The sequence below is a fragment of the Opisthocomus hoazin genome, chromosome 3, assembly GCF_030867145.1.
Source record: "Opisthocomus hoazin isolate bOpiHoa1 chromosome 3, bOpiHoa1.hap1, whole genome shotgun sequence".
Classification (NCBI taxonomy): domain Eukaryota; kingdom Metazoa; phylum Chordata; class Aves; order Opisthocomiformes; family Opisthocomidae; genus Opisthocomus; species Opisthocomus hoazin.
In genome coordinates this window covers 74,402,391-74,409,975 of record NC_134416.1, presented here as the reverse complement: position 1 = coordinate 74,409,975, position 7,585 = coordinate 74,402,391, and the positions used below count along the sequence as shown (strand labels likewise).

The 7,585-nt window shown below is 40.7% G+C and overlaps 1 long non-coding RNA gene across 1 annotated transcript; it reads right to left on the bottom strand.

Moving 5' to 3' along the window:
- Positions 1–1,099: 1,099 nt before the first annotated feature.
- On the bottom strand, positions 1,100–7,347 carry LOC142360877 (uncharacterized). The gene is made up of 3 exons (XR_012763479.1): positions 7,198–7,347; positions 6,276–6,488; positions 1,100–2,731 (listed from the first exon to the last, which is right to left on the bottom strand). It is a non-coding gene; the product is annotated as an uncharacterized LOC142360877 (long non-coding RNA).
- Positions 7,348–7,585: the final 238 nt, after the last annotated feature.

Below are 7,585 nucleotides of genomic sequence, written 5' to 3'. Positions count from 1 at the left end.
ATTTCTTTTTGAACTTGTTCCACTTTCTGAGCACGACATGTCTTAGTTACAGGTCGGGACTTGGCTCTTCTAATGATATCATGTTAGTCAAGTGAGTATTGTTGTTTAATATCACCCAACACTTTGAGTTGTCAATGTCCTGAATATGATAACCTGCTTCCTCTCTCCTGCAACATGTCACCCATTAGCATTCCAGCTGCATTACACACTCTTTTTAGGTAAACGAAGTCAGGGCACCAGGCTCTCCTAACGTTAAACAAGGCAACAGACTTGTGTTGAACGCTTGGGCTTCAGCAACAGCAGTTAACTGAGACGAACACTCTCTTTGAGAAAAAACTTTCAGCAGGCTAAATTTAGAAAAAATACAATATCTTTAATTATGTCACTTGTACCTTTAATTAATTTGTGATGTTTTATTTACATATTTAATAGAAATTGTAATTTCTGAAAAATTGTTTACTCACTGCTTATATCTTACCTCTATATCTGTTGCAAATTGACAGACAGCTCCTGGTTACTTAATGCATTGAACAAGTGACTTTGATTTTAAGGCTCACCTCATATTACTGAAGCAATCAGGATTTGTGTCATAGAATGCAATCCGCTGGAAATACTATGTGGATTCATATTTATAAAATTGTTGTTTTGAAGCAACAATTAAAGATAATAGAAACCAGAATGGAAAGGATCTTTAAAAATAAAGATTCCATCCATTTGCTGAAGTGAAACTTGTAGATTTCCTTGTAACTTTTCCAGGCCAATTTTAAAAATCCCAAGGGATATTAAGTAACAAATTAGACATGAGCTTCCAGTACCTTGTGCCTATGAAAAAAAGGTCAATGTGGGTTTGGGTTGCAATCACCAGGCACCCTATCACCATATATTGGAGGAAGAAGCTAATAATATTTCTTTATGTGGTTTTAGGATGCACAACATGCTCTTGCAATGCTGGGTTCAGTTATGGGCATCTTATTACCAGAAAGATATTGACAGATCGTAAGAGCACAAGGGCTCAGGTCATCTTCATTTGTCACAGCAGTGTGACATTCCGCCCTTCTCCTTCTCCCAAGAGGAAAAAAAAAGCACAACAGAATTTGACTCCAGAAATATTCTGATTTATTTATTACTAAGTTATGGTAATAAATGCATTGTTCTTATATTACATTATGCAAGTTTAAGTGACCTGCCAGTCTTGTGAGAACAATTCTGAATCCTTGACGTGTATCAAAAAGCCAGAAGACTATGGCTTGAAGGTGGAAATGAGAAGCATAAGATGATGTTACTGTATATTTCCTGCACTACAATGGCAAAACAATCTAGGTGTCCTCACATAGATTCACCTTTTGCTAAAAGTTGTTGGCATCTAAAAGTCTCTCCAGAACACCAGATAATCATGGCATGTGCATAAAAAAGAATGATTTTTTTTTCCAGTCCTGTGACAGGCATTAGTATTATTTTAAACATTTAGAAACCTGTATGTACGCTTAAGCTGATCATTCTAGTCTCCTTTGCAGAGTACTATTAAGGTTTATTAATTATTAATTTATTTGTGTTACAATCTTTTGTGATTTTGTGGATTTTAAAATTTTGTTTTGTCAATGTCCAACAAAAATATTTCTCATTTCTTTAATTGTGGAGCAGATAGTTCAGCAGGAACTTTCTCATTAATTTTCTTGTAAAAGCTTTTGCCATTCTTTGGAGTTTTTTCAGCTTCTCATTGGAGTAAAGGATTTCCAGAAGTACAGGCATTTTTGTAGCTTTATTCTGCATCACGCTGAATTTGAAAATATCCTTTCTGAATTGCTCATGCACAGGGCTTCATATATGATTTCAGTTATGCCAGAAGAAGAATGAATGCATTATGTGCTTATTGGTGCTTCATGGGAGACTATCACCTGGAAAAGGACATGATCCTGGCCAGAGTGGGGAGTCCTTTGGCAACATGGCCTCCGCTGTACCACAAGTTGTTGGACCCTGGGTGCAGCAGCCACCAGCGCTGCTGGGTCTCCAGCAGAATCAGCCTGTAAATAAATCTGTGGCTTTAAGAATAAACATGCTCAATCCACCTTCTTTAAATGAAGATTGGCTCGTGTAACATCCCATGTTGTATATAATATGTAACACGTAATGTAAGGTAGGATATATAGGGAGATTATAATATCCATACTTACATAATAATATACACAGAGCTACATGCACACATGCGTGTCTATATACACACAGACATATCTACACATACACATTAATAAACAAGCATACAGTGGTAATGAATTTGCACACATCAGAAGACCGTGTAAAGACTTGAAGAAAGTCCTGCAAAGGCAGCAAAGGCAGGATGGGTCAGAGTGGGATATGCTCCCTCTGCCTCTGTGTCTGTCTGTCCATATCTCTTGAGTCCCCGCCCCACCGCCTGTTAAAGTTCACACCGTAACCTGTGAAGTTCAGTCTGTACCACTGTACAAGCACACAGTGCATAAGACAGATAGGAAAATGTTTTGCATGAGACAGGAAAAGTTACTGAGGGAAATGCTGCGGCTCCAGTTGTGTGGGTCAGACTCGATAATCACCATGATTTCTTCAGTCCTTCAAATATCAGAACAGGATTCCTGAGCGACTGAGGTCACGGAGCCTGGCTTTGGAGCTGCCTGAGGACATCACTGCAGCCGTTCCTGCTCTTTGATGAAAATGTGTGGTTTTAAAAATAGGATCCTGAAATACAGATGCACATGGCCTGGAAAGATTTTGAAAAGGCAGAAAGTGCACTTTGAGTCTTTTATTCTTCAGGAAACTGAAATTCTTCCATAAGCACCAAAACCAATTGTTTCATTTGCAAAGTCTGTAGTTTGGTAATTATAATATTGTCAGGACTATGGAAAACTGCTCAAAGCATAATCTAGTTTTTGCATGTAATTTCTCAGTTGTGTTTACTCCCCCAGGCAGACTCATTGTACATTACACGATGCTAGCCTGAGTTCATTCTTCTTTTGAAAGTGTTTTCTACAACGCTGTATTTGCTCTAATCTCTGCTTCAAACTTCATACATTTCACTTTCTGCAATCTGTACCTTTTGTTGAAATTTGAATGGACTTACAGGAACAAAACAGCAATGCCTGCTGGCCTTTCAGTTTTCTTCTATTTAGACATTTCAAAATGCCACAAAACCGGGAAATTCCCACTGCCACTGGTCTACCCGTGCCCCATGCTGGTGCTACGGAAGGCATGGCCACGCCAGCATCCCTCTTCCTGCGTGGGGCTGGGTGTGAGCACCCGTGTGCTACCGTGGTCTCAGGTAAGAATGCTGCCGATGCGTGTGTTGCTCGGCGACCCCCAAGCCGCAGAGCCCCGCTCCCCTTCCTCAGCCTTTTCACCCCCCATCCCTTCGCGAGGTGAGAAATGAGACTTTACCCTGCAGAGAGGCTGTTTGGGGAGCGGCGGTTCTGCACCTCTCTGTTGGTGGTAACGCTACTAACTCCGGGGACCGCGCCTACATCGCCTCCGAAGCGCGACCCTGTTCTCCAGTAAAACCCTTCGGCTGCGGCTGGCCCGGCTGCCCGCCGGCGGGCTACGCTGCTCCCGGCCACCGACTGGTGGCGCTGTTGCGTTGGGCAGCGGGACGGTCCCGGCCCCGCGCCCGGCCAGCTGCGGGGAGAGGAGCCGGGGCGGCGTGCGGCTGCCCTGCGCGGTGGCACCGCGGCAGGAGCGCTGCTGCCGGCTGGGGGGTGCCAGCTGAGAACAGAAACGCGTTACAGCTGGAAAGACTAATTTTTTTTTTTTTTTAAAGGCAGCTACATCGAAAAGCGTGGCTAAAGTACGCTCCTGATTCTATAATCTTCATTTTCTGAAACTGGCACAAACTAGAGTTAGACATAGCTAATCCGATTTTTTTTTTAATTTAAAAATTCTGCTGATGTGTAGCAATTAATGTTTTAATTTCATAAAGACAAAAAAAATCAGCTTTGTATTTTAATATTCATTCCTACAAGGTAAAGGAAAAGTAAGCTGTGGATTTTCTAATGCACTCAGTTTTTGCAGTATTTTCAACAGAACAGTTCAGATCACTCACTGGAACTTTACAAAGCTACATCAGAAAATGAGGTGTAAAAACAACAGCTTTCATAAGACTATGCCGTCGTTCAGAATGGAATTTTAGTTAGATTTCCTAGAATTGCTTTTCTACAAAACTTTGTTTGAATACTTTTCAGAGATCTATTCCTAATAAATATTTTTTTTTTATTTCAAATGAGACACTAATGACAGGGTTAAGAGTTAAAAATAATTTATCCCACAAAGACACTATTTTTGAATATAGGGAATAAAATTGTACGTGACTACTAGCGATATTAATTTTTTTAGATCCTTAAACATAATGATGCTAATGTACGTATTCGTGGGAAATATATGTGTGTGCGCAGGTTTACGTATTTATCCAGCTACATCTGCCTAGAGTAGGAAAAAACCCCAGACCGGTCTTTCTCAGGTGTTGTTGCAATATGGACACAAAAGCACGAACCTGTGTTACACTGCCAACGCCGCAGCCTAAGCACTAGCTAATTCCACCCCAGCTGCTGACAGGCTTACAGATTTGGGGACAAAAGATCTGAGTTATCCTTCATACACCTCGAAGTTATGCTTGAGATATGCAACCACTATGTAATAGTAAGACACTGATGATGTGGCAGATTAACTAGTGTGTCCTGGCTTGTCCATTGCACAAAGAACTTGATAATTTGACTGTAGATTGTTCACACAGCAGAAACCCCAAAACAAAATAGAAACCCTAGATACCCTCAAACCCAGCCTTCCAACTTGCAAGGAAACACACGTCTAACTCCAAACAACATGGAATATTTCAGTGCAATTTGGTTTTCAGGAGCTGTATGGATGGTGGCCAGGGAAGCTTTCTCTCTCTGCTTCTCCCTTTGCCATTCGGATTTTCTTGAGATGGCAGTGACTGCTTGTTGTCAAAAAATATCTGCCTCCATTATTCCTCAGCGAGAGTATTGGATGGAGTTTTAGCACTGGGGCTTCTCAGACTCTAAAATATCTACCTATATAACCTGCTGGAAAGCCATTCTATTTGAAGCAGCCTATAATTTGTGCATTAGTCTGGCTGCAGTTGTAACTGCAGGTGTGGGGTTTTTTTGAGGGCTCGTTGTTAAAGGGGCTGCAGGGTTCACAGCGCTGCCGTTTTTGCCAGTCAGATAACACTTTGCACATAGCAGGTACCCCTGGAAGTGACGACCTTGGAGATTCAGGCCGAGTGCCATCCTGAAGCTGACTGGAAAAGATTTACTTTGACACTTGGTTTAGTTTGAGTCTCTGATTGACTTGCCGCAAAAGAGTTTCTATCAATCAGCGTGCTCTAATTGTTACTTTTGTGACTGCTTCTTGAAGCAAAGGGGAGAAAGCATTTTAGAAGTGATGTGACAGGATTTACAAAATGATCAGACGTTGCCAGAAAGCTGTACGGACATGTGTAGAACTTGAAAATTACTGCTGCATCCTTTCTAAAAATCTGAGTCGGTATCAGGATGCTGCTGGCGGTCTTATACTGGACTGGAAAGATTTTAATTCATAACTCATAAACAAAAGTATTTTGGAAAGCACTTAAACTTCTCTTTTGCAAACAAACCCCATGTTTGCAAACCTAATGCTACAGCAGAATTCCCAGGTAGCACTTGTGGACAGGTCTGAAGAGCAGCAGGCGCTGTGCTGGAGGCAGGGCTCGCTCTCGAGGAGTCTCCAGATTTCAGATGCTCCAAAGTTTCTAATTTTACAAATGTTCTACTAGAGCAGACTGCACTGTGGTTCTAATAAGTCCTTTTGATAAGATACTATATTGTAGTGATAAAGTGCCTCAATTAAATTTCTCATCTTTTATAAAGAATGACTGAAATGTAATTCGACATTATAACTGGAAGCTGCTTAGCTGGAAGTGGATTTGGGATCTTCATTAGAATCAGTGGCTTGGAAGGAGGCATTTAGACCCATTCCATCAGCTTCCATCTCTGCTAATGTCAGAGAAAACCAGTCTAAATAGCTGTCTGGAAAGATTTTCCCCCTGTGGTGCTGTGCTTTACATTAGATGATTATGAAGTTTTCAATGCAGCTAAGTGTAATTTATATTAAACTGAAGTATATCATATTATTTCTGAGGCTGCACTTGAGCCTTTGATTTCAGGTTGATGAATTATTTTAACAGTATTCTGCATATGAACTCACTTCTTACAATGGATACAAATGACTGAGAGATGGGAAATGGCTGGTGAACTTACTTATTTTGATGCTGCAGAGCTAGAAAGCAGGGCAAGTAGATGTGAAACCTTTTGCAAGACCGGTGTCTCTGCAAATATCTTCATGTATTTCTCATGTAGGAATTCTCAGCAAGATGGACCTGCCCATGGCTGGTGGCCAGCACCAAGCTGTTTATTGGCTGTTAGGGTCCCCAGAATCTTGAGACCGAAAGCTGCCTGAAGTGCTCAGTTGTCCTGAAGAGCAGAAAATATTTCCTTTTAATTTTCTACTAAACTTTAATTTGGACAGTTATTTCTGATTTCAGGTAATTTTCAGGTAGTTTTCCCTTCCCGTAAAGTTGGTTTGCAGTCCCCGTTCATGTCTATTCGGCCATGATAGATGGCTACTGGTACTAAGCTAACTAGTTTGAAGCTGGCTTAGGTTTCTTTCTACCACATGGCACTCCCTGGCTGTCACATTCATGCTAACTGCAATATATATGTACTGATAGCTATAGACAAGCTGGCATCACGCTACTCTTATGGGTACCAGCTATACCCACTGCTAGTTAAACCAGACAAAATTTCATTTCCATTTGCCTACAGAAAGATTCATTTGTGCTCTCCTTTCACATCTCCTCTGGGAACGTGCTGTTGGATCTCTTCATCTGCCCTTAAAATTTCTCTTTATTTGCTTTTACAGACACTTAACTTTTTCCCCCTGTAACACTTAGGAGGAGAAAGGTAAAGCTTATGCAAAAGCTCACTCAAGTATGTTGATTTTGAAATCATCTACTTCTTGAGGGGATACCCTAGGCATATTCCAGGGAAGTTAAGCTGTCAAACCTCATTAGCAATGCCTTTTCAACTCGTGATACATCTTTCCCTAGTCTCTTCAACATTTATTAAGATAATTCACTTCATAATTTTTTTCCTAAATAAAATATATACGGCTTGATCTTACACTGATGCAGAGTGGATAGTGTTCTCCAGCTGAAGGTGCAGCCCCATAAACTGACAAGGAGAAGATGAGTTTGCAGAGACTTCCACATGCAGTGCCAACATTGATGAAACATAAGCTAGCTTTGCACATGTCTCATCTGTTTTCCCTTTGTATGCTGAAAAAAAGAGTTACTGCAAATCAAAATGAGAGAATATTAAAAATGCATGGACTGTGTAAGCTTTGACACTATACTGCTGAACATATTTTTATTGTATAGACTGTACCTGAGAAACAGAATGTGATTGTATAAATAATACTTGATATTTTCACACCAACATCCCAGAGCACTATTTTTTTACTCTCGTTTCTCAAAAGATGTCTTGCAAATAAATATTCGTAGATACTGAAA